The following is a 27051-nucleotide window of genomic DNA, read 5'->3' as shown; positions in this document are numbered from 1 at the left end:
TGGACCACCTGAAAAAGTGTATCTTCATATACTAAAACAGGTATATGTTTATCTGGGACCTTAGTGGTCTTTGACTTACCTGTTACCCAGCTCTGAGAGAGGAAATGGGTAGGCTTTGCCTGAACTGTTGCTGAATACGGAACTCACAGCTCACTGTTTTAGGACATTTACTTCTGTGTGGGTTTGGGGTTCAGCCGCCCACTCTAGGACTCCATTTGAGGGAGCAGCCACTCAGCAGAAGGCAGGGGCTCCTTAGATCAAGTCAAGTGCATTCCACAAGCAGAATGTAATCGTCTGCTTGGGAAAGGCAGCCATGGCCCCAACCCCACATCACAGAGGCCTTGGGTTTTCTCCCAGCTAGCGAATGCTGCATTTCAGACTCAGGAAAAGGAAATGGGAATTTACTACAAAGGACATGATCTACCTTAGTCAGCTTTGCTCCATGAAATAGACACCCAAGACTAGGGAGGTGCCGGCAGTCCTAGTGACTTGGGAGGCTAGGGCAGAAGTGCTTCAGCTATCAAGATCAAATCCAGCCTGGGAATACTTGAGACCTAATGTCTGGCTTATAACCAATCCACAAAAGACACTCCTCTCCAGGAAGTAAGCCAACAGCGCAGCCTCTCCTGGTGGTATTTCAAGCTTTAAGAGCTCTCTCTCTCTCTCTTGCTCTCATTCTTGCTCTTTGTCTCTCTCTCTCTCTCTATCTCTCTCTCCCTCCCTAATCCTGTTGCAGGGGGTCTCCTTATGTAACTGGCCTAGAACTCACAGGGATCCTCATGCCTCCGCCTCCCAAGTGCTGGAGTTACAGGAGTGCTTCACCACACTCAGATCGTCTTGTTCTTCAGTTGTTCTTCTCATCAATATCAGGTACTGACAACCTGGCTCACAGGCTGTTTTAGTATATGAAGTTTTACCACCACAAGGCCGTGCCACTATGTTCACATGTTAACTGTGCTTGCTTTCGTGCTATGATAAAATAGTGTAATCGAATGAAGTAGCTTAATAGTGACCCTGAGGCGGCTGCACTGCGCTTTTCCATAGGATGAGGTGTTGTGAAAGACAGGTTACCGAGCCCCGTGGGAGCTGGCTTCTGTTTGAGGGATGGCAAAGAAATACCAGCATGGCCCTCTCTCAAGGGCTCAGGGGCTTTGCATGGGATTTGAAGAGGGGATTGTCGCTACCTTGAGTCAGGGTGGCTTTGTGAACTGTGACTGTCATGCTGTTGGGCCCACGTGTGTTTATCTGCTCCTCTTACTGTCATAGGACCCGTGGACCTTGGTGGTACCATGGGGTGGCAGTTCTGCCTCCCTCATTTTTGCCTTGACAAGGGCCCAGGCATCCTGGGGCTGGCCCTAGTAATCCTCAGGTTTCCCCTCACAATGAATTGAAAAATCTAGTTGTGCTGTAGAATGTTTATTCTGAATTACCCAAATTCTTCTTAATTGTTTATGCGATTCATTTTACTACGGAGTTACTGCACCCTACATGTTAGATCCAAGTATTTTATTAAAATATTTTTTATCAAGAAACCTCAGCCTGGACCAGATACCTCCTGTTCCATCACCCACTGTGCTCTGGCCTGGCTTCCAGCCAGCACTGGGGATGGGGTCACTGGCCAAGCAGAGGAAGGGCGAGGCCAAGGAAGGTCGTGGCACACCGGGCACACAGGCCGAGTGTGGGTGGAGGAATGGAACAGGCGGGTGCGTGCACTAGGCCCTAGTCGGTCCTGGTGTGCACCCTGCCACCCAGGGAGCAGTGGGTATGGATGGCGCATCCCATGCCTTGTAAGCAGACACAGTGAAGATGAGGACGGACAGACTGAGCACTGAGGGTGAATCATTGAGTGACCTGATAGCAGTCTCTGGGCAGACTCTACCTGTGGGAAGTGAAGATAGAATTTCTGCTTTTGCTTCAGAAGCATTTACCATCCTCATGCTGTGGAAAAGTGATCTGCAAGGAGCCTGCATTGGGAATTCCATGAAGCAGAGTCAGTGCCAGCGCTCTCCTGGCAGGATCCCTGAAACGTCCATTCGGATGTGATCGGGAATTTGTGTTGCACTGAACACTTTCTTATGCCTCCTGTGTGACTGCGTTTTGCTTAGTTTATATTTTTATTGGTGTGTGATCATGGTACGTAATGATTATATTCATCGGGGATAGTTGGTGGATATGCATGATAGACTTTTCCTCGATGTGGTAGAAAAACAAGAGTAAAGAAAGCAAAGAAGAAAAAGGCCTTTATTGCTGGCATGGGAGGGCTGCAGTGGGGCGCAAGATCCCTTCAGGGCAGACAAAGAAACCTGGAGCTTTTATTCAGTTTTTGGGGGGTGGAGTTCGATGGGGTGGGCAGAGTGACATTTTGACAGTTGTTTGAGGGATTGTTGATGTGTGCACAAGTGGGAAATTCACTTTTGGGTTTGCAAGAAGAACGTGGAAGTCAGTTTTAAAGTGAGGTACGGTCCAGTGCCATGTTGGGCAGGCACCATGCTGAGCCTGGCAGTGCTCCACAGGAGCTGAATCCATTATTCCCATCTTTTGGGTGTTAGAGGCAGCCACTCTTAAACTGCTTCCTGCTGACTGGGGTGACATGATGGGCATTGAAGTAGTCATTGTGATGACAGTTTGGACCCGTGTAGAATCTGGTACCAGGGGTTTCCTCAGGACAAGGAATCACCTTGTTATAAAGGCCCACAACCTGGATTGAAGAAATCTTGAGAAAAGTTTAAACAGACAAGGAGCTATAATCAAAAAATAACAAGTAATATAAGTGGTCCTTCCAGGGGAAGAAGCTAGGAGGAAAGTGTTCCCTTTTCTATAAGAACAGCAGTCAGACTTTTTTGCAGATATTATCGTAATATATTTTTAATTGCCCATAACAGTTGTTAAATACTGGGATAATTGGAAACTGCCTGAAGAGGTTATACTTGGAGCCCTTTTTATATTTAACTTATACACATTTTTATATCCTTTGATTATATTTTATACTGGATGTTTAAGACCAAGTTAAATTGAGACCTGTGTTAATTAAAAGTAACCTCTTGCTATCTTTCAAGGTCAGGTACGTCTCCTCAGGATTTGTCTTGGAACCATGTGTGGAGCCTTTCAGTTCTTGACAGTGTCAGCCATCAGGATCGTCAAGCAATGAGCCATTGCTTGACCAAGTTGGTTTCTGTGAAAGCTTGGGGGAATTTTCTCCTGGTGACTCTCCTTAGGCACACTATATATTGTGTCACACTGTTTTGTAGTTCCATAATCTCCTTGATCACAAGACCCATGGAGATAAGGAATGTCACTGCAGAGGTTCTCTTATATCCTGGATCTTCAGTGACCTCAGAGGGCCGCAAACAAAATATTGGTTGTCTCCCAGCCCATTCATCTTTTTAATTTTTGGTCTCCAAATATCTATTGTTGAACATCCAGAAGTAAGGATTGGTAATATTATAGTGTAACAAGGCAGCATGTTTAGCATTATTACCTTACCTGAATATCAAGCAGCTTGAACATAAAATAGCAACCAATATTTCTATCAATCATCCATGTCCTAATACTTAAACCCATGGAAAATGTTAACAGTTACATACTTTTCACAGAAAATCTAAAATCAAAACTATACATAATATTGTGGCATGACAATTATGACACTTTGTGTCAATCTGAATTTGACCTAAGATACCCCTTTTAGTGGATCATCACTATCTAGTACATAAGCTTTACCTGACTGGTTTATCTTTAGTGGGATGAGCATGTAGTAAGTTTGTGTTACAGGCAGAGGTCTGAATCTGAAACAATTTTGTTAAACAATCTCTGTTTTACATTTTTGGAAGGAAAACCTGTACATGTGGAAGCATGAATACATTAATACACCATAAGGTTAATAACAAACTATCCTTTCATGTGAAACCGTTGTATCAGAGCATATTTAAATCAAAAAAATTATTGTATGATTTCTTTTGACAATGACTGATGTGAACATAATACAATAATGTGTTTTTGAATTTTAGTTGGGATGTCTCCCATAAGCCTATGGATGTCATTGGAGCCTCTGATCAATGAACAAGAACTGGTAAAATGTTACCAAGTAGCCACGTTCTGAATCATCAACTCCACAGAAGTCCTATCCGATAATGCAACTGACCCTACAGGATTTTAATTATCTTAATAATTCCTTAGCGACTTATGAAAAATCCATACACCACATTTAGCATACTGTTTTTAAACAATGAGAGACTGCTGCATCACCAAACATAAATGACAGTATTATCCAATTTACATAACCAATTATAGCATCATTTTGATGACCTGGCAACTCAGGTGGAAGCAGGGTTTTAGACATATAACCCATATTAAATTTTGAACCATTGATCCAAATATGGGAAAGGAAAAAATTGTTGAGTTCAAGTAAAAAACAATTGTTCAAGAATATGACAAATAGATATAGAAAATCTGTACAGGACATAGAAACATACACAATTTTTTTTGTTTTGGTATTTGTTTTTTCGTATCTGGGGTGGAACTCATAACCTCATGTCCTTGTGCTTGGCAGGCAGGCACTTATGCTGCTGAGATAAATACATAGTCCAGAACATACACAGTTTAACAGACAAACACAATCAGCGTGCACTCAAATATATTTGGCCAATTTGATTTCTCATAACTTTTATAAGTTGTACAATTGTAAATGTAAACTAGGGAGAACCTTTTTGCAAGCCATTTAACAGAGATCTCTTGAAATAACAACCAAAAGGAGCACAACTTTTTATACCTGTGAAAGAAAAGATAGTAGCAAAGCAAAGACAGCTATTAGGAAGTCATAGGAGTTTACCCTGAATTGAAGCTCTTTGACAGAATGACACGGGTTGGTAGCTAAGGACCTCAGTGCTGTGAGATACGGGAAAAGGCAGAGAGAGAAAAAAGGACGTAAACATGGACCAAGTCCTCAGTGCCTGTCACCTCACAGGCAGGAGGGAGAGGTTGCCTGAGTGACACTTTGAAGCAGGCTGGGGTGGAGATAGCAGCAGCCATGCAGAGCTGGCAGGTGGTGGCAAGCAGGAGGGGACACAGAGGCTGGGAGGGGTCAGAAGGCAGTGGAGGCTGGAGGAGTGAGTTGGGGTGTGATGGGCAGGTGGGGAAATGGCCAGAGCAGGAGGAGACACAAGGTGATGGGGAGGGGCGGAGAAGATGGCAACAGAGAAAAGCAGGAAGTTTCTTGGGGATATGGCAGAGGTCGATGGTGTGGAGCAGGCCAAAGAGCTGGGGCCACCCCATATGCTGAAGGAGGGAGGGACACGCCCTGAGAGCAAAACAGGCCCCTACTTGGGGTTGCCACTGTGATTGCAAAAGTGATCCAGTTTGCAGAGTGGCCTAGTGTTTGTCGCCCCCCTCTGGCCAGTGGTGGAACATTATAGATACTGTGGCCAGCTGTCTGGCAGGAAATGTGTGTTTTGGGGAGTGGGAAGAAGTATTTCCCATTGTGACCAAATGAGAGGAGAGCTGGATGGAGGCTCCAAAAACTGAGCCACAATCCCTTAGACTCATCACCCTTCTCAGTCTTGTGGGAGAGAGAAATACTCAGTAGACCCCAACACCTGCACCCGCGAGTTGTCACTTAGGGAAAAAGGACTGCAGGTCCTGAAGAATGTGGGGGAAATCCTGACATGAGCCCATGAGTTACAAGACAAGCACCCCAAAGTACGAAGTGCCTCCCTGTGAGAACGAGGTGGTTTCGTATTGGATGGAGGCTAGCAATGGCAGCTGCAGAGATGGGAGAAAGAGGAAAACCAGGGAAGAGAAAAAGCAGAGAAAGAGCTCATTGATGGGGAGCTCCAACGGGGACTTGTGCCCAGGAGCCACCCTGTCAGTCTGAGTTATGGCACCAAAAATGATAGTTTTTTCCTCTCACTGCACAAACAAGACCAAAGAAAGAAAAACAGGAAAAGGCCTTTATTGCAGGTACGGGAGGGCTGCAGGAGAGTGCAAGGTCCCCTCTGCTCAAACAGAGAAGCCCTGGGCTTTTCTTTAGTTTGACAGGTGGAGTTGAAGGGGTGGGCAGAGAGAGGTTGAGACAGCTGACTTGGGGATGTTGGCTTGTGCAAGAGAAGCAGGGAGTTCAATTTTCACGTTTGCAAGAAGAATGTGGGAGTCAGTCTTGAAGGGAGGCACTATCCGGGGCCATATTGGCCAGGCTCCCTGTTGAGCCTGGCAGAGCTTCACAGAGGCAGAACCCATCATGTAGCACATCTTAGGGGTTTTTATGTTCTCCCCTTCCATCTCAGTCCCCTTGAGCTCAGGGAGCTCCGAGCTGCCTACATTCCCATAGCTTTGGATTGATTTTTAAATTCACTCATTGTTGCCAGCTGTGGTGGTGCACACCTGTAATCCCAGACTTGGGAGGCCTAGGCAGGAGGATCTCCATGAGTTCAAGGCCAGCCGTTGCTAGATAACCAAGTTCAAGGACAGCCTGCATTACATAGCAAGACATTGTCTCAAACAACAAACAAACAAAAAAATACCTGAAAGTAAAAAGAAAAATAACTTACTGCAGGGTTTGTTTACATTGTGGTTGGTTTTGGGGGTTGCTTTATTCAAAGATGCTATACCATAGGTTGAGTCCAGGGGTAATGTGTGTGTCTCTGCCTGGAGAACAAGATTCAACTCTCTGCAGAGCCCCCAAAGAGTGGCTGTTAAATCACTGCTACACTGTTTTTGGATTCTGGGCTTTGCTGTTTTTTTTTTTTTTTAATTTTATTTAAGGAGAAAAAGGAAAAAAAAAACAGAAAAAGGATACAAGTAATACAGAATTTCAAAAAAAAATAAACAGTAGGAAACCACTAGTTATAGATTACATATGGTCATCTTAGAAATAGTTGTTCAAGTTACAAAATTAAAGCATGTAAAGTGGACATTCAAACAGTGAGACTGCAAAACATTCTGTTCAGTGATCCAACAAATACTCACTAAAATGGTTATCTACCTTATATGCTTAAATATACTTACAGTTATATCCTTTAGAGCACTTTCTTTTCCTCTCTTATTTACAATGATAATTACAAAAACATTTTGGGCTTTGCTGTTGTTTTAATTGTTGCCGTTTTAATGCAAGGTCTCACTATGCGGTGCAGGCTGGCCTTGAACTCACTATGTAGCCCACACTGGTCTTGTATGTGCAGTGATCCTCCTACCTCAGCCTGCTGAGTGCTGGGATCGTAGGTGTCCGTCACCACACCCATACAGTGGTTCTTACAAGTTCAGGGAAAGCATCCCACGCTGAGACAAACTGAAATACCTGAATTACTGTAGCAGATAGTGGAGGAAGCACTCAAGGGAAAGGGCATTTTGGAGTGGAGATTGCTTGAGGCCAGAAAACCCAACGACAAACTGGGAAAAAAGGAAGAGCCATTTCACCAAGAAATAAGCACTGAAGTAATGCAACACCATAAGACAAGCCCATGGAAAGCCCCTGGGGCCGGAAGCCACGGAGAGAGTGGCAGGGCACCACAAGGGACAGGGAAGGGGCAGTGCCCTGGGCTCCCAGGCCTGGAAGGTGGCCAGGCAGGGGCCACAGCTTTGTGTACCACTTCCAATGGGCCCGATAGCTCACAAAGTCTGCAACAGACTGCTCACCCCTGACTCAGCCTTTATTCCTGCCCTCAGGACCACAAGAATGTGAAGTCACCCCAACAAGGACAGGTGAGGGGAGCACGTGCCTGCACCAGCTGGGGCTTAAAGGGGCTGCCAGCCCCTCTGTTGCCGACTCACTGCAATGCATGCCCACCATGGTGTTGAGTCAGACTCGGGAGACCAAGATGTCACTGAAACCGAGCTTGGTTTGTTGAGCTGCGCTGATGTTGGCCAAAAGGTGACGGGCCCATCCTGGGACACATTCCATAAGCACCAGTGTCATGGCCAGAGAGTTGAGCAAAGAAGCCAGGCTGTTCTTAGGGACATTTTGAGCAGAAGAAACATGAGCCACTCACACTGAAGCTACATTAGCTTCAGTGAAATGTGCCGCTGTACACAGGGGTATGCACATATCATTAAGTAATTCATCATTTATTTATTCTGGCAGTGGGGATCTAATTGACAGCCTTTTGCTTAGCAGGCAAGTACTTGAACCAAGAGCTAAATCCTCAGGCCTGCACATATCACTGTGTTATATGTTTTTGTGGGGAGGATACCTAGAAGAAGAATAGTTGAATCTTATGGAATTTCTATTTTCAGGGGTTTTTGTTTTGTGTTTTGTTTTTTAGTTTGAGACAGGGTCTTGCTGTGCAGTTCAGGCTGGCCTTGAGCTTACTTTGTAGCCCAGGCTGGTCTCAAACTTGCAGTGATCCTCCTGCTTCAGCCTCCCGAGTGCTGGGATGACCCAAGAGCTGTTGACCCCCACTTTGAATCCTCACGAGTTGATGTTAGAACTCCTATTTCACAGATTCCTAAACTCCCAGCAGTCACCTCACTCGCTCTCCCTAGCTAACAAGTGGCAAGGGGTGCAGACCTGCTTAGCCTTTTAGTTCCAAGTGGAGTCCTACTGAGACACTTTCCTGTCAGCTTCAGCACTGCTTCCCTTAAGAATTCTCCCTTCCTGCTCCTGGTTCCAGCAGATGCTCCGCTGTGCTTCCCCCACTCTCCCACTCTCCCACCTCCTTTTGCACACAGGCCAGTGTCCCCTTGAGGTCCTTCAGCGAGCTGACTTGTGTGCCCTGAATGGTGAATGGGACAGTCCCAGGGAAGTTACCTGGGTCTCACATTGTGGGCTTGCTGACCACCTTGGAATCTGAAGATGGTCCAGACAGGACCAAGACTAACACATCCCAAAGCCAGATCCTCTCCTGAGTGGGGCTGGCAGTTGAGATCAGGAAAGTCTGAGGCTCCAGCCTCAGAACACTTGGGCTGGGCCCTGCCATCTGATCACATTGGGCACATCTCTGCACTTCAGTCGGTTTTGCTGTAAAGAGAACGAGATATTTTCTGTTAACATGCCCACTGCACAGATCCTCTGTATTTTCTCCTTCCCCTTCACTTCCCGAGTTTCTTTGCTCCACTCCTTGGCACTTGGATGACATGGGCTAGGCTTGACTCTACATTCTTTCTCATCTCTCCAATCCATCCCCTCTCAGAGGTACCTTTTTTTGCTTCAGGGATATCAGAGCAGTATGTTCTGTTTCATTAAACTAGTATCTTTTCTATTTGTTTGTACCCCTGAAATTCCAGCTCTCTGGGAGACTGAGGCAAGGAGATAGCATATTTGAGCTGAGCCTTAGCATCATAGTGACTAAATGAGGCCCAATCTCACAGTGAGAAAATTTAAAAGAGGCCTAGAGATGCAGCTCAGTACAAAGGTGCTGGGTTCAAACACCAATTCTGTCCTCCAAAGGCTGGGGTAGTTGGTATGATCTTCAAGAGTAGTTTTCTTTATTCAGTGGGACCTCCCAGAACATTGGCTGTACTGAAATCCTGGTCACACTCAAGAAATCAAGGGTATGGAGGAAGTGTGTGGGACAGGGAGAGAGAACCTTTTTGAGCTTTCAGTGGCACAAACAGCCTGCTGCCACATGTGTTCATCACTGATGTAAGTCATTCTCTCAAATGTACTTGACCCCAGAAACCTTTGCTGGAAAAATGCATCCTATGGCTTGTGGAAGGCAGAACTCCCTCTGGAGGGAGTAGTTTAGGCCAAGAGCAGGATTTTAGAGAAGACCCCTGTGTCCTCCACCTGGGTGGATTGGTGGCCCTAGTGACTTTTGGTCTTCCAGCCAGTGCTGCAGAAGCCGAGCTTGGGTGGGGTGCCTCCCGTGCCTGTGGGCAGCTGCTCCGGGAGCATACCTGAGGGGTGGAAAGCTGCCAGGGGGCTCAGCAGGAAAACACATTGGCTCTCAAGCTCAGACTAAAAGAATTATTTTTCTTCTCACCAAGATAGTTGTTTTCTAAGTTACAGAAGTAATGCTATCTTATCATAGCAGTTCACAGTACAAACAATCCAGATATATTAAATCTAAAAAATATTGTCATGGTCTCATGCATGCATGGTCAGTCACACTTGATGTGGAATGTTCTTTACAGTTCATGTCCTCACCTACAGCACTTTCTGTGACCTTCATTTTATAGGGTTTTATATGTAGCTGTCAATACAGAATCCTATATAGATCTAATATATATAGTCATAGCTTTTCTATGTATCTATAAGATATAATATGCTAAGCTTACATATTAGCTATAATATATTAGATATATAGGTTACCTGTATTTGTAGACACAAATCTACATAGTTGTAAGTATAGGTTTATAGGTTTTATAGATTTTTGTCTGTGTAGGTGTATATTACATCAACAGAGATGTGTTATCTATAGTTAAATATCTACCTTATTTCTGATCTCTTATGAAATGATTGTATAGAATATATGTTGATAAATCTATGTAGAGTATTACTGAAGAATATAATTCTATGCCTCAATAATATGTATATGCACCTTACTATATCCCTTATTTTTAAATGTGCTTGTATTATGCATACTTGCATTTTAAGCAACCATCTTTTATGTCTATTGAATAGACACCTTCTGATTTCTAAACAAGATATTGAATGTTAGCACCTTGCACCACATATGAATAGTCCATAATGTACTCACATCTTTTCTGAACAATACACACCTACGTTGCTCTTTTCTCTTTTTAAACAGTTACTGCAAATGGTATTGCAGGTGATGTAACGATGAGCACAGACCTTTCTGCGCTGGTATTGTTATTTCACTTTTATATATGGTGCGTCCTTTAGACTGTGGTTCATTTTTAGGCTGCAGTGTCCAGTTACTCCAGTCCCCCATGTGGAAGCCAGTAGCATTCTTCCACTGGGTTGCCTTTGCACTTTTGTTGAAAATCAGTCTGTGTGTGTGTGTGTGTGTGTCTGTGTCTCTGTGTGTGTGTGTGTGTGTGCTCTTCTGGGTCCTCTATTCTGTTGTATGATTTCTGTGTTGCTAGTTCTGTCAATAGCACACTATCTGCGCTATGGGGGCACACACAAGATTTTAAATGTTTTAGAATTTTAAAAAGCAGAAAGACATGGCTGGGGATGTATAGCTAATTGGTAGAACACTTGCTTAGCATGTACCAGTCCCTGTTTGAATCCCAAGCACTGCAGAAATAAATAAATGAAGATGTAATGAATATCTTTAAACATTGTATTTTAAAATAATTGTAAGCTCATAAGAAGTTACAAAAATTATACCAAAATCCTGTTACCTACTCAGCCAGGAATAACATCTTATGTAAAGACAGTGATAGGTTCTGCCCATATGAGACTCTGCCAGGCTCAGTGTGCCGGCTGCCCAACACGGCACTGACACCTAAAACAACAGCAAGTCTCTCGTACACTAACTAACTCCCACATTCATCTTTTGGTCCCAAGACAATAGATTTTCTGTGTCCCTTCTGTGCATGTGCTGAAGGTCCTCCAAACCACTCACGGCACTGTCCACTCAGATAGTCTCCACCGCCTGGACCAAAGGTCCTCAAGTCCTCTCCCAACATCATGACATGTCCACTCATGTAGTTTCCACCCCTATTCCAAACTCCCCCTGACTTTTTTGCGGGTCCTTGAAATCTCCAGCAGTCCTTTTGCACCAACAATAGAGGGTTTTTTTTTTTAATCTCTATTTATGTCTCTCAGCTGTGCAAAAGAGCTAACATTGGGTTGTGATGACTCAGATCATTTGAGGCCTGCAGCTCCAGGGGCCTCCCCCAGTTTGATCTCCCCAGCCAATGAGCCAATCCTATTCCTCTCATCTCTGCCTTTGCCATTGTCTGCCTCCATCCAACACTGATCCAATCTGCTCCCCACAGGTGAGTCTCTTCTTTTACTCTCCCTCTCTCTCAAAAATTGTGTGCCCCAATCAGGACACCCCTCCATCCTCTGGATGACAACCAAAGGGGTGGATGGGGAACCTATTTCTCTCTGTCACACCCCCAAGTAGGGTGATAATCCTCCTTTGGAGTTGTGAGTGGCTTTGGCCTTCAGATTACCTCTAATTTGATCATTATGGGAAATACTCTTTCCCACCCACAAAAACACACTCTACTCAGGTGTCTCTTAAAGAACTTAAACACTCTTGGTCTCAGAGAGAACTCTAAGCCAAAATGGCTAATCTCTTATTGCCCTTGAGCTTGGATCCAATATAAACTGAACAATAACAGCTTCTGGCCAGAACAGTGCACTTTCAATTTTAGCATTCTCTGCAACTCAGACAGCATTTGCTTTCACAACAGCAAGTGCTTGGAGACACCTTACCTGCCAGCCTGTGTTGCTTTTAGGTGCATTCTTCTCATTCAGACATGAGAGTTGGCCCCAGCACTTCTGACTCACCCTACACCACTAAACCCTCCTGATAACCCTAACAATCCCATTGATGATGCCATTTCTGCTTTCCCTCCTGCCTTTCACTGCACCCACAGGTTCCTCCCTCTGAACCTCTCCATCAGCCTCACCTCCCCGTCTCCTTCTCACTCTGTGAGCCTCACCACTTCATCCTCCTCCTCCTCCTCCTCCTCCTGTCCTTCATCACCATTTTCTCCCCTAGACACACATACTCTATCTCTTCAGTCCATTCACTCCACCACTTTCTCCTCCCCTACTCCTCCATTGCCATTTTTCCTCCAGAAAACCACACCAAATCTCACTCCCACACCTCCCACCATCTTCTCTCCAACCACCATTGTCTTCTGGCCGACTGCCACCCCTCACACCCCTAAAGGGCTAGTACTTGTTCATGTCCCTTTTACTCTGTCCAAGCTGTGCCAGATCTCCCATAGACGAGGCTCCTTCTCCACACATCCCCACAACTACATAAAAGAGCTCCAATTTGGGATTAATTCCTATGATTTACATTATAAAGTTCTCTACATTGTTCTTACAGCTACACTTTCTCCTTAAAAAACACCTCAGCTATGGAAAGGGGCCCCAAATGAGGCTGACTATAGACACCAAACTAATCTTAACCATCCTGCTGGGGACAGTGCACTACCAAATGCAGACCCCAATTGGGATTAGCAAGGAGAACATGGCTCACAACATATGAATGACCATCTGCATTATTGTAGGCCTAACCCAAATTTCTCAGAAAGTAACTAGCTTATATAACTGTATAATTCAAAATCACACTCAACACACTGAGGGAAACCCTGTGGAATTTCTTTCTTATCTTACAGTTACTCTAAACAAATGCACTAATTTTAACTGCCAGTCTGCAGAGGGAATAATCCTCAACCCCCAAATTATTACCAACCTACACGTGACATCCAAACTCCAAAAAAACAAATTGTGGCCCCCTAATGCCCGCAAAGAGATCTTCTCAATCTGACCTTTCATGTCTTCAATAATAGATAGGACCAACCACAACAAGACAATCTTGAGAAGACTAATATTGTATGCCTACTTTTGGGTGCAGCACTCAAGGCTTCTGGGAAACATAAATCCAAACAAAATGGTGCTACCCGAGCAAACTCTACACCATGCTTCATGCACAGGAAAGAAGGATGCTGGGCATGAGCCTGTCCCAAACCATGGCCACCACCAAGACTTTGTCTCCTCTGCAACCAGGAGGGTCACTGGAACTACAACTACCCTGTCTGTAAGAGAGCAGGTAAGTCATCAAACTCCCCACCCTCACAGGAGATCTCACTGCCGCCACCACTGGACTCTTCCTTAGCTGTTCTACTCAGTCTCACCACTGAAGAGGACTGATGGGGATTGATGGGTCCATCAAGGTATCTCTCACAACCCCAACTTTCACTGAATATCTTAGGTAAGGCACTCTCCTTTCTTATTCACACAGGGGCTGGTTACAGTATTCTTTCTGAGTTCATTTGGTTCCTGTACCCAATCCATGATGTCCGCTGTAGGTGTTGAGGGAAAACCTGCACAACCCCTCCAGACAGGACCCATCCCCTCCTGATTCCAAACCTTTCTCCACCCATAATTTACTTATAATTCCAAACTGACTAGAACCCCTATTATGCAGAGATATCCTCCGAAAGTTCAGCTTCTGTTTCACTTCCTCCCTTCTCACAGCTCTCACTTTTTTGACTGAACCAACCTGTGCTGTTGGTACCATAAGCCGTCTTCCCCCTCCTTTATCAATCCTATAGTTTGATACCACCAGCCCATGCCGCTACATGCTATTGATGCCACTCCTGTGCTAATTCATCTCAGAGACCCTTCAAACTTTCTGTGCATTCACCAATATCCAACAGCCCCCAAAAATCCACAGGGACTCAAACCTATGATCTCACACCTATTAACCCATGGCTTTCAAGCTTGCTTTTTTTTTCTTTATTTCTTTTTCCTTTTTTTCTGGTACCAGGGATTGAACTCATGACCTCCTGCTTGCAAGGCAGGTGCTTATGCTGCTGAGCTAAATCCCCAGCCCCAACCCATGGCTTTCTTAAACCAAAACACACAGTTAGCATTCTTCATTCCCAAGCTGCCATCTGGCAGAAAACAAGCCTGATCAGTACACAAGGAATCCCTATCACAAGTGCACCCTTTATCCTCAAACTACTAGAGGCAGCACAACTCTCAAAACAGGTAGCAGTCATTCCCTGCAGGGGACACCAAACATCGTCAGATCCTGTTTCTCAGGGTAATATCTTTGCTGGCACACAGGCCAAGTTGAATGCACCATAACCATACATCCTTCTCATCTTCTCTCCCTTATCCCAAATATCCTGCCACCACCTCAATATTCACCTGCACAGCTACAATTAATCCATAAATCTACCTATATCCTAAACACTCAGGGATGGATTTTCCCAGGACCGAAACTTCTCCTTTCAGACCAGCAGGCCTTAAACATCATCACCTGCCCATACAACTGCTTTCGAGTAGGTACCCACACTCTATATAAACTTCCATCTCTGATCACTACCCACCCCTCTTTAAAAACCCTCATGTGCCAAGCGATGCACAATTGCCGTCTCTTTGCCAAGACACCTCCTCGGGGATATTTACCTGCTCCCTCTTTCCCAATTCACCAACTTTGTGGACACACTCCAGACAAAGACTGGAAGATAGATTTTACACACATGCCTCATCATAAGACCTCCAAATACCTTCTTACCTTTGTCTGCACTTTCTTGGGGTGAATAGAAGCCTTCCCAATGTCTGACAGACTGCAGAAATAGTTTCTAGAATTGATATACAAGAGAGTATCTGCCATTTGGCTTACCTCAAACTACCCAATCAGACAACAGATCACCTTTCCTCATTCAGATTACTCGACAGTTATCCTTGAAACTACACATCACTCGGAATCTACACGTACCATACCACCCACAATCCTCAGGAAAAGCAGAAAAAGCAAACAGTCTTCTAAAGACACACCTCGCAAAACTCATCCTAGAACTACATCTACCTTGGCCTGAACCATTTCCCTTAGCCCTAATTGTCTTCAGAGTGGCCACTTTCTTCAATGTCCACTTTCCTGAGTCCTTTTGAGCTCATGTATGGGTATCCTCTTCCTGCTTCACAACTTACCTGTCCCACGGAACCTTCCCTGTTTTGCTGATTGTAGCCCAATCCTCTCCATTTTTAGACATCTTTTATGACAATATGCCAATCTATGTCTCCCTCTACCAAAAGATAAACCAAAACCAGCACGTTCTATAACTCCTGGAGACTTAATATACCTCAAATCCTCTAAAACCACAAGACTTCAACCAAAGTGTATAGGACCTTACCTGGTCAACCTCATGACACCAAGAGTGGGTAAGGTTGCCAGTCTTCCAACAGTGCTCAAGACTGCCAATCTCTCATCTTGGATTCACATCAGCCATGTTAAGTGTTGCCCTGACAGTGCTAACCCCAAAGCTCTATCCCCAGACTGGTCATCGCACCTTCTGTTCCTCACCCATCTTCAGCTCAAGTGAATCTAAACCACAGTGTTCTGGGACTCAGTACCCTCCTTGCTGTTTTTCTACCACTGGTCTTTATATTTGCTGAGGCACTTTGGACAGTCTCCCCTAGCGACACCAAGATGACCATCACCTTTCTGTTGCTTGCTAGATTCTTGCATAACCACTCTCAATTGTCTAAAATTATCATGATGGCAAAGGTATTAGCCTTCATATTCCCTTCCTTCCTAATTTTTATACAAATTTCACAGACTTTCTCCTGGACCCTCCTCTTTTCTTTCCAAACCACTAGGGATAATTTTCCAATTCACAAGAGTATGAGAAATATAAACTCTTGATTTATGCAAAGTGGCCTCCCTCTTATTGTGAACTGTGCTAGGAGATAAAGGAACATATCTCACCATGGCTGGAGTTCTCACTGACTAAAAACCTCCTGCTCTGACCCCAAACTTTTTTAGTGCTCCACATGGGACTGAAAGGGCCCACGTCCTAGAAATGTTTGGAAATAACAGGACCCTTGGATCAATTTTTCTTGACACTTTGTTCTGTAACACACTAGGTTCCTATAACCCTATTAGTTTAATGCTCAGGCAATCCTCTTGGCTGACAGACCCACCTGGAGGATCAGACTCTGTATGGGAACAGACCTGGGTGTTAACTTGAATATAAAAATGATCCCAAACCGAACAAGATACCCATTCTTAACATTCTCACCTTTAGCTTACCCCTGCCCCTTCCCTCACTATACTTTACGCCTCCACTATTCCTCAATCACTAAATCACACATATGCCCTTATATGGTCTTCCCTTCACACAGACTGGACACAATGCTGGTTCTGTCTCCCACTCAACCAAAACCTGTGGCTTGCCACAGGGGTTCCTTGTTCTTGGGATGGTCATGCCCCAGCCCTACACATGTGATCCATTTCAAACTTCAACAGCTTGTCGACACCCTGTAAATGTGTACAGCTGCTCCTGCTAGGTCAAACCTAGGAGGGACCAGGGATGCAGCAGGACACAGCATCTGTGCACCAGGGCATTTGCATAGCATGTGTGAATCCTGGGCTCCTTCCTGATCACCTGAAAGGGAGATTACCAAGTGCTGTGAAGTGCTGGCCACACAGCCATACCAATCCCAGGATGACCCTTTCTCCTGGTGCAGTCAGGGCTGGGAGAGTTCAGGGTGGATCATTCTGAGGTTGCATAGGAGAATCTATGCAAGTGAACTGCAGTCCCCTTGGCCCCTGTGCAAGGCATTTCATGTACCTTCTGCGTGCTGGGCACACGGCAACTGGGTAGCTGCACATCTGCAGATGCACTAAGTAAGCTGCTTGTCGTGTATTGTGGTGGCGGGGTCGGGAGGTAGTCAGTGATGTGATACATGCCAACCAGGGGTTGTTTCCATACATCGGGGCTCCTGAGCCAGGCAGGACAAGGGGTTGGCCAAGGAAGGCCCCTGGAGGAACTAATTGCTGGATCCACATTCTTTGAGAGATTTTGCTTTCCAGGCAGAGACGGAGAGGGGAGACCCAGAAGAAGGAGGATGGCAACAGCACAGACAGGAGGGAGGCCAGTGTGATGTGTGGTGCATGTCTGTGTGGCTGGTGGGGTGAAGGGAGAAAGACATGGTTCACGGGAGATACTGGAACACAGAGTCCTGGGAATAAGGGCAGCTCTGAGAGATGATGTGGGACAGGAGATGAGAATGCAGGCTGCTAAGTGACTTTGAATACAAGGGGCAAGACAGGATGCACAGGGACCTAAGAGGAGGCTTCTGGGGTCATCCAGGCAAGAGGTGGTGGAACTGGCTTAGGATAAGCAGGGGGGCAGGTCTTGGAGAGGTCCAGGAATCTCATGGGGACCCAGGCTACCTGGGATCGTCATGGCAAAAAGCCTGAGTGTTCACCTTCATCTTTCCTGTCTTAGGTGCATTCTGATTGCAGGAAGCTACACCAAATTTCCCCACTTTTTCCTTGCACTCAAAACCCAGACAAGCCCAGTGGCCAGCAATGTCTGCTCCAGCTTGCACATGGAATCCGACAGTGTCCCCAGGTTCAGTATAGGGCCTCTTCCCACCTTAGATGCAAAGTCCGGTGGGGGTCCATGGCATCGGCAGGGGTGCTGGTGCTCTGGTGGGGTAGAGGTAGGATGGGAGTCCTTGGAAAACCCATAACCAGTGTGTGTGCTGAATGCACGTCTGCAGGGCTGGCGGATTATTTTACTCACAGGCATGGTGCCTCAAGATTGGTGGGCCAGTCCCTCTCCAGAGGGGATCTGCAGAGTCCCTGGGTGGGGTGCACAGGCTGGCTATCTGCTCTCTTGGCATGGGGCTGGCTTCCCTTGCCCTCAGTGAGCTGGCAAGAATGCTGCAGGAATGCAGCATCCCTGCGTTTGGAGGAGGAGTGATAGAGGGAAGGGCTGGTACACCAAGAGTCTGTCCCAGGAGCCCAGCCATCACGCTGTGTGTCCTGCACTGGGTCTGTTTGACATGTGCTCTCACACTGGCTGCTCTCCAGAAGGAAGGCAGAAATCGTGTGGATCCGCTGCATGGCTCTGCTCCCTGCTTTGAGTGATTCACATGTTAGGTGTGATCTACAGGGATCGCCTTTTCTGATTTGTGATGTAAGAGTATCTGCAGCTCAGTGACTCCTCTCTGACCAGCTCTGATGTGACTCTTCTAGGCAGTTAGGTGGAATCTCCATTTTGGTCATTTTTATTCATGGGTTCACTAATCTTTTCTTCTGGCTTATTCTTTCTTTTCTGTTTGTTTTTTGAGACAGGGTTTTGCTCTGTAATTCAAACTGGCCTTGCACTCACTATGTACTCAAGGCTGGCCTTGAACTCACAGCAATCCTTCTGCCTGAACCTCCAGAGTGCTGGGATGACATGCATGTGCCACCACATACAGCTTTGGCCATATCCTTTCTCTAAAATGATACATATTTCTTAAGACATGATTCTCAGATCTAGGACTTCTGTTTGGTTCTTCTTTACACTTTGCCCTTTCTTCTTTGATTCTCAAGATCTTTCTTTTATTATTACATCTTTCAGCATATTCATAATAAATATTTTTCAATGGTCTAGATTGTTTCAGTATCTGAGCAATCTTCTCCTCTCTCTTTAATCTTGCTTCTTTGCTCTTTATTTTCTTACCGGTTACCCCAAGGACTTCACAAGGGGCCACATCTGCAGCCCATATTAATTTTTGATTCTGAAACAAGGTCTCAGGAAGTCACTAAATTGCAAGTCTGGGCATGAACTTTCAATCCTCTACCTCAGCTACTGTGACACTGAGGGTAGAATGGGAACTTGGTTGCTTTGGTGATCTCCTGGAAGCAGTTACCAGAAGGAGGAACACAGTTCTGGGTATATCTGGGTAGATCCTGGTGGGTTGGTCTAGGGGTCTGTGGCCCCGGCCCTGTCTTCTGTTGTGATTTTCCGCAGCTCTGCGTCCCAGTCACCTTGAAATGAGCACCTTTGCTCTGTTGCATCCCTTTGCCATGATGGTTTTGTTTGTGAGCCAGCCAGTCGTGGACTGAGTCCTCAGAACCTGACTTCCCATGAACTATTTCCTTCCTTAAACTGTGGGGATCAGTACTGTGTCTCAGTGTCTTGGTTACTTTTTTCTTGTTGCTGGGACAAAACACCCAACACCCTGAAATGAAGGAAAGAAAGGTTTATTTATCTGTTTGTGGAGGTTTCAGTCCATAATCAGCTAACTCCAGGGCAAGGAGGGGAGCAGGGCACCAGGGGTATGCTTCCAGGCAGCAGTCAGTTAAAGCAGCCAGAGTAAAAAGCCAGGATACAAGACTCTTTTCCTCCCCTATACTGCACACAGACCACCCCCACTGTAGGTTGGGTGTAGGGCTCACACCCTCTCCATGCTCTGCTCTTACACAGGCTCAGAATATTTACAAATATGCTGGCTCCCTGCAGAATCTTTTAGGTAACCTTCTTCGAAACTTCTTAAACTGACACAGTGTATCAACCATAACACACAGATGTAAGGAAGCTAATTATTCAGCCTCCCTAAGTGCCACAGGTGTATGCCACCATGCCCTGTTGGTTCGAGGTTTTTTCCACTTGACTTTGTCAGGGCTGGGGATCAAATTTAGGGCCTTGAGGGCTGTAGGCAAGTGCTCTACTCGTGAACTGCCTCTCCTCCCCTGCTTCAAAGTTTCTGTGTACTTCTCCATAATGTCCATGGAGGACTGTGTCCAGTACACACACATCCATCCTGCCAAAACTATCTGACTGCAGATGCTCTCTTCCCTTACACAAAATGATGCACTGTGTGCTGCCCCTATACACTTTCAATCCTCACTAGATTATTATAATGCCTGAACCAATGCAAGTGCTAGGGAAGTAGTTGTTATTCCACATTTTAGGGGGATAAAAAGGAAAACAAATTTGGTCATGGTCAGTTCAGGCACACTTTTTCCCCAAATATTTACAGCCTGGTTAGAGTTGCATCCACATGTTTTGAACCACAGACATGAAGAGGCTACAATTTATAGAAACACTGATGATTGAGGAGCACTGTTGTCTTGTTTTCCAAGCCTTTGAAGGGGTTTAATAAAAACACAGAGCCTGAGGCAGCCCACTTGGAGATGGGTGTGGAGGAGTGCAGGAGAGAGAATTACAAAGAACTCCTGCATCTGGGGACAGCTCCAGCCCATCTCACCAGACCAGCCAGGACAGCCATCCCCCTCCATCAAGCCTCACCTTGCCCCTGCGGCTCTGAACACCCTGGAACCTCTGAGGCTGTCTGTCCTGAGGGTTGGAGGAGCTTGCAGGTGAAGCAGAGAGGGTGGAGCACAGACCTCAGCTAACAGAGCCTGCGAGGTGAGAGGAAAATTAGATGGAGAGCTGCTCCCAAGCCCTGCAGAGCTTCAGACCCTGAAAGCACCCATCTGGGGCCTGGATTGTTCCCCCAAGGTCGCCCGACCTTTGTAATTTTTGGTGTCCTCTTATCCCTCTGCGTAGCACGGGTGTCCCCGGGCCCTTCTCATCTGTCAGTGCAGTTTTGCCCCCACCATCACCTATCCCAGCCCTCATGCCCTGGCTGAGATGCTTTCTTCTGGCCCGTGCCACAAGCCCCCAGTGGTTGGCTGAACAGCACCATGCACAAACATACCACACTCAGCCCCAGCTGCCACTGGCCAGGCTACACTCCCCCAGTATTGTCAACCCCATTGTCATCCTTCTGTCTTCTCAGACCTAACTCCTTAGGGCCATCTCTGAATCCTCTACCACTCTTCAACAAAGGAGCCCCTCCCCAATATCCCCAGCTGAAACTCAGCCTTGGTCTCTGGGGTGACCCTCCTCCCCTGCTCCCCTGACCCTCCCCACCTGCGGTCAGAGCGTGTGTGAATCCTGGGGCACAGCCGGTCCCTCCCATGCCTTGTACCTCGGTGCCCCCACTCCTGCTTCCCCTGCAAGCTCTCTTGGCATGCTGCCTTTGCACCCCTCTCTCTCCTGGATTCTTCTACTGTCACCACACTCAGTCCCATGGCCCTAACCTTCTGGGCTACTCCTACCTGAGTTATACCACCTGGCTCCTTGTCTCTGGTGACAGAACCTCTCCCACCCTGGTGTCTCCCAATATCATCTTCCTGCCAGGGCCTCCATGGTCACTTTGTTTAAAATGTCCTCTTTCCCTCCCATGCACACTGCTGTTTGCTCCTTACCATCTGTCAGTGCCACGTATCTGGAGCTCAGCTTGTCTGGGGGCCTTGGGGCTCACTGTTAGCATTGTTGGACCAACAGAAGCATGGGTGCTTGCACCGCTTCATACAGCCGGTGCTCCCTCCTGGCCTGCATGTGGAAAACCTGCAGATTGTGCAAGGAAGCAGCCCCTTCCTCTAGCCTGTACCTGTGTGTCCTGTAAGCTGCCCATCTGTTCCACCTGGGTTCTCTCATGCCTCCACACAGAAGGGGACATGGCTGGGCGTGGCAGAGCCATGGAGCTGCCAGTCTTCCTTGCTTCCTGGATTACTGCACTTAGTAGGGTGCAGGCATTGGACAGGGCTCATGAGGATGAAGAAAAAGAGGAGCTATATTGCAATCCAAATATTATATATTATAATCCAAATTCTGTATGCTGTAATCCAAATTTTACATATTAGAATCCAAACATTGTAATTCCTTTTGCAGTCCTCCTCACAATCCAGAAAGATATATTTTAGTTCCACTGAAACCTAATTGGAATCTCAGCAAGTTAACACCCATCTACCACCTCCAATGCAACTCTTGGTGAGAGTAAAGACACTAAGTCCTAGTCTAAGTTATGGGCAGCCAAGGAATCCCAAGTCTGATCCAAGTGATGATACACGGACAAAGGCCTTGATGGAAGGTCTCTCCCACAGTGTTTTATCTCATGAAGAAATCAGTGGTCCAAGGATGACTGACAGTGAGGATGGCAGGAACTACATGAGTAATTTTGTTTTACACGAGTACTTTGAGCTGGCTAGCCAGGTGGGGAGAAAAGCATCTTTGCAATATGCGAGGAGAATGATATGCAGAAGGACCAGTCTGCATAACCCAGTCAGGGTAGCATTTGAACACTTTGAGGAGGCCGTTGCTTCGGTCTCTGATATGTAAACTTTTTTACCCTGAGAGGTCATGGACTTTTATTTAGAGGCTCATACCCAGTGGACATTGCTGGAGCTGACTGGTTCTGCCATCCCACTGTGTTCAACTGTTTAACAGGGAACACAGTGTGAGGAAAATGTCACTTGCCTAAAGGATTACATGTCAGTATCTTGGCTGCCCTGATTTGCCTTGCTTAGAGCCAGTTTAAGGGTGATGGACATACTATAGCCAAGTCTGTACATAGCAGGGCATGGCAACAACTCGGTTGAACTAATGCTGAAGCAATTGTTCAGCATTCAAGCGGAGCTGCTCAAATTGGCTCCTACAGGGGTGTCTAGATAGAGCCCCAGATCTGCCTTACCAACTGAGAGGCACCAAGGGAATAACCTCCTCTCCTCAACCACAGGCAGTTAACAGGATTGGCAAACACTTTTCAGGAGCATGGAGACTGTCCCAGGGACCATGTCATCCTGCCATACCTGTACCAGCCAGCACCATGACCTGGAATCAGAAGAAAGAAGCCTGGAAACAAGGCCAGGAGAAGACACTGCAGACACTCAGGAGGCTGAGCCGTGGGAAGTGCGGATAGGAGGGCGCGTTCTTTCATAATTCACACTCTACTCAGTTTCAGAGTGCATCCCATGAAAGTATAGTCCTCTTATGATGGAAACAATAACTTCCTTCTGTGCTCTCTAGAGGCACTAACCTCTGTTTGTTCAGCACTTGCAGTGGATGTGGGAGATGGCAGGGGCCTGGCACACCACAGTGGAGCAGGAGTTTTCTGCCTGTTTTCTGCAGAGACTAAGGGAGCAGAGCCCCTGGCAGCCTCCGAGGCCAGGCATCCCAGACCCTGCTCCCCCGAAGCCAGCCCCTCCCCATCTGAATCCATGTGCTTACCTGTGTCCACATCTGCTATGCTCTGCCACATGGATGGTGGGTCCAGGGCTTTGCCTGGGGATGTGACCTGAGAGAGAGCGCCTGACTGTTGCAGTCCCCTCCCTGCCACCCCAGCCGACCACAGGCCTGGGTCGGGTGGGCTCAGCTCTGTCACCACAGTGTTTTTCTTTTGGTCTAACCTGTTCCAGCCTCAGAGGTTTGAGATCACTGAGAACTGCAGCTCTGACCAAGAGGAGATCTCCTATGGCCTGTGTGGCCATCGGATGCTGATGCACATGAATGATTTCCTTTGTGGGCATGGGGGTTACTGTCACTGGCATCAGGCATGGGAGAATCATGTCGGGTAGTGTGGGGCGTGTGTGTGTCACGGTACCTCCACATAGTCTGGAGAAAATCTTGCGTAGGTTTCCCAAAACCATCAGAATGAGCTTGTTAGGGACATCCTTCAGGCTGCACGTGGACAATGAGCTTCTGGCGGGTCAGAGCATCTCCTCCCCCAGTCATCTTTTCTGGTCCTTCTTCCTAGAATTTGGTCTCTGCCACCTCTGATTCGACCCTGTCGTGCCCAGAATCTGCCCTGTCCTAGGCACAGTTTAGGTCCTTGCTCCTGATGTCCCTGAGCTCCAGACCACATCCCTGTTGGGGCTATGCCTCTCAAACCAGGGGCAGGCAGGTCCAGCTCCTTTTGGTTAGTAAACAATTTCTCATGACCTATCCTTCGTAACAAAGGCAAGGCAGAAGGGGTCATAGTCCCTGACTTGAAGTTACATTACAAAGCTGCTATCATAAAGTCAGCATGGTACTTCAATAAAAATAGACCTGAAGATCAACGGAATAGATTAGAAGAGACATCTACAACTACAAACACACTCAGACACACCTTACCTTTGACAAGGGGACCAAACACGTTCACTGGAACAAAGACATCCTTGTTAATAACTGATGCTAGAAAAACTGGCTCTCCGTATGCTTTAAAGTAAAACTAGACCCTTGCCTATCACCATGTACTAAACTACAGTCAAAATGGATCAAAGATCTAAATATTAAAAGAGAAACACTAAATCTGCTAGAAGACAGATGAGGTATAAATCTTGAAGGTAGTGAAGAGAATTCATGAACAAAAATCAAACAGCATGGGAAGTACTTCCAGAATCCATAACTGAGATCTCATCTTATTAAAAGGTTTTTGCATGTCAAAAGAAATCTCAAAGTAAAAAAGAACTCATGAATGTTTAAAAAAATCTTAGTCAACTGTCCCTCAGACAAAGGACTTCTGTCTATAGCATAAGGAATTTAAAAATCAGACCCCCAAAATACAAAGGCCCAATCCAAAAATGGGCATCTGAGATGAATACACACTTCTCAGATGAAGAAATACACATGGCAAATAGACATGAAGAAATGTTCAGCATCATTGGTCATTAGAGAAATGCAAATTAAAACCACACTGAGAGCCCATCTCACTCAGAAAGAATGGCAAGGATCAAGAAAATTACCAGCAACAAATCCTGGAGAGGCTGTGAGGAAAAGGAACTCTCCTACACTGTTGGTGGGAGTGTAGACTGGTGCACCTCTCTGGAGGCCAGATTGGAAGTTTCTCCAAAAGCTGGGATTGGAAGTCCCATTTGAACCAGCTATTCCACTTCTGGGCATATTGAAGAAGAACTGAAAACATGATATCACAGTGATATATTTGCACCCATGTTCATAGCAGCACAATTTGTAATAGCCAGATCTTGGAAACAACCAAAATGCCCATCAACTGAGCAATAGATAAAAAGATGAGATACCTTTTTACAGTAGAATCCTACGCAGCTGTAAAGAATGATCACGTTCAGATTTGTATCGGTAAATGGATGCAACTGGAGACCATACTCATAAGTGAAATAAATCAAAATCACATATATAAATACTATATTGTCTCCCTAGTGTGAGAAACAGTAAGGCACAAAATCCTCAACAAATCCTGTGAAAGGTTAAGAACCGGCTCAAAAAGGAAAACTGTATCATCTCAGGGAAAACGAGAAAAAAAAGGAAAGAAAAACACAATATACATAAATTTGTATACACCCACTTAAGATAACTAAGATGATTGTGCTGCAAGTTCTATTAGTTCTTGGGACAAAACAGTTAACATTCATAGGACTGGATCAATTTTGGTTGTTTATGTCTGGTGATCTGAGGAACTCTGTTGAAGATCACTATGTAAGATAGTTCTGTTCCTACCACCTTGTTTTGAAGGACTATATCGTCATTGTTTTAGGTATTTTGCTATTGTTTAGTTGTCTTTTTTGTTTCTTGTTTTCTAGTATTTTGTTGTTTTGCTTTTCCCTTTCATGTAGAGAGATAGGTGTATATGTAAAGGCTTATACATGCCCAGAACTTCTCCATAACAGTTCATGAGCATCGATTGTATTACGTGTGATGAAATAAACAGCTACGTTGAAGAAAAAGAGACATTATGGTTTCCATTGCTGATTCCTGATCGTTATGCTCTGAAATCCAGTAATGCTTTTATTCTTTGTTCAGAGTGGGTTTAGTCCATTTTGTACTATTTAATGTCAACATACATGACGGTATGACAGCTATTTTGAAGAGAACAAGAGACATTATGGCAGCCATTGTTGATTTTCCTATTGTCTGTCTTGAAGGCCGATAAGGCCTTCATTATTATGTTGGGATCCGTTTTATACTATTTCATTTTGTATGAATTCATCGTGTGTGAAATATAGAAAACTATTTAGAAGAAAGCTACAGACATTATGGTAGCCCACTGGTGATGTCCTGTTGTTTTACTTTGAAATCTGTGCCACTTAGATTGTTTTGTTCTGATCTGCTTTGTTCTGTTTTATTTTACCATCTTTAAATTTCTAAAAAATTTTTAAACATTCATTCCTAGAAGCTGCCATTATTCTGATACAAAACAAGATAAACCTCCACACAGCAACTACAAAACGAAAACTACAGGCCAATCTCTTTAATGAATATAGATACAAAATTCCTCAGAAAGATCCAGGAAACCTGGTGTGTAATTATCCAAATGATCACATACCTTAATCAAGTTTGCATCCCACGGATAGAAGGATGTTTTGACCTATGCAAATCAATAAATGTAATACACTACATAAAGAGATATCAGGAAAAACATCACACAATCATCTCAATAGATGCGGAAAAACCTTTGGCAAAATCCACCCATTCATATTAAAAATGCTGAAGCAAATAGCTATAATAGGACATTATCTCAATCTGATAAAAGCCATGAGGACAAGCCAACAGCCAGAATCATACTAAATAGAGAGCAACAATGAGGAAAAGTTCCACCAAAAGTCTCCAAGCAAAGTCAAAATATAGCAGGAAAATATAAAAAGTCAGTAGTGTTCTTGTAGACCGGTAATGAACCAATTGAGAAATGAATTAGGAAAACAATCCTGTATTCACAATAACATAAAGAAAACCTAAATACTTAGGACTGACCTAACCAAGGAAATGAAAGACCTCTACAGTGAAAAGTATAGTACTCTGAACAAAAGGGATCGAAGGGGACACCAGGAAATGGACAGATATCCCACTCCTGGGTAAGCAGGGGTGATGTCATCAAAATGGCCGTACATACAACCATTTAATGCAACCTCAATGAAAATACCAACAGAACTCCTC

At 45.4% G+C, this 27051-nt stretch overlaps 1 long non-coding RNA gene across 1 annotated transcript; it reads left to right on the top strand.

Annotated features, from left to right (window-relative positions):
* Positions 1–572: 572 nt before the first annotated feature.
* Positions 573–25848, top strand: LOC134478120 (uncharacterized). The gene is made up of 3 exons (XR_010050543.1): positions 573–870; positions 13516–13631; positions 22932–25848. It is a non-coding gene; the product is annotated as an uncharacterized LOC134478120 (long non-coding RNA).
* The last annotated feature ends 1203 nt before the right edge of the window (positions 25849–27051 follow it).

Source organism: Cavia porcellus, unplaced genomic scaffold (genome assembly GCF_034190915.1).
Source record: "Cavia porcellus strain 051 isolate PalLab524CR breed Dunkin Hartley unplaced genomic scaffold, mCavPor4.1 scaffold_11, whole genome shotgun sequence".
Lineage (NCBI taxonomy): Eukaryota > Metazoa > Chordata > Mammalia > Rodentia > Caviidae > Cavia > Cavia porcellus.
Note: the sequence above shows the minus strand (reverse complement) of the source record. Positions and strands in the feature narration are given on the sequence as shown.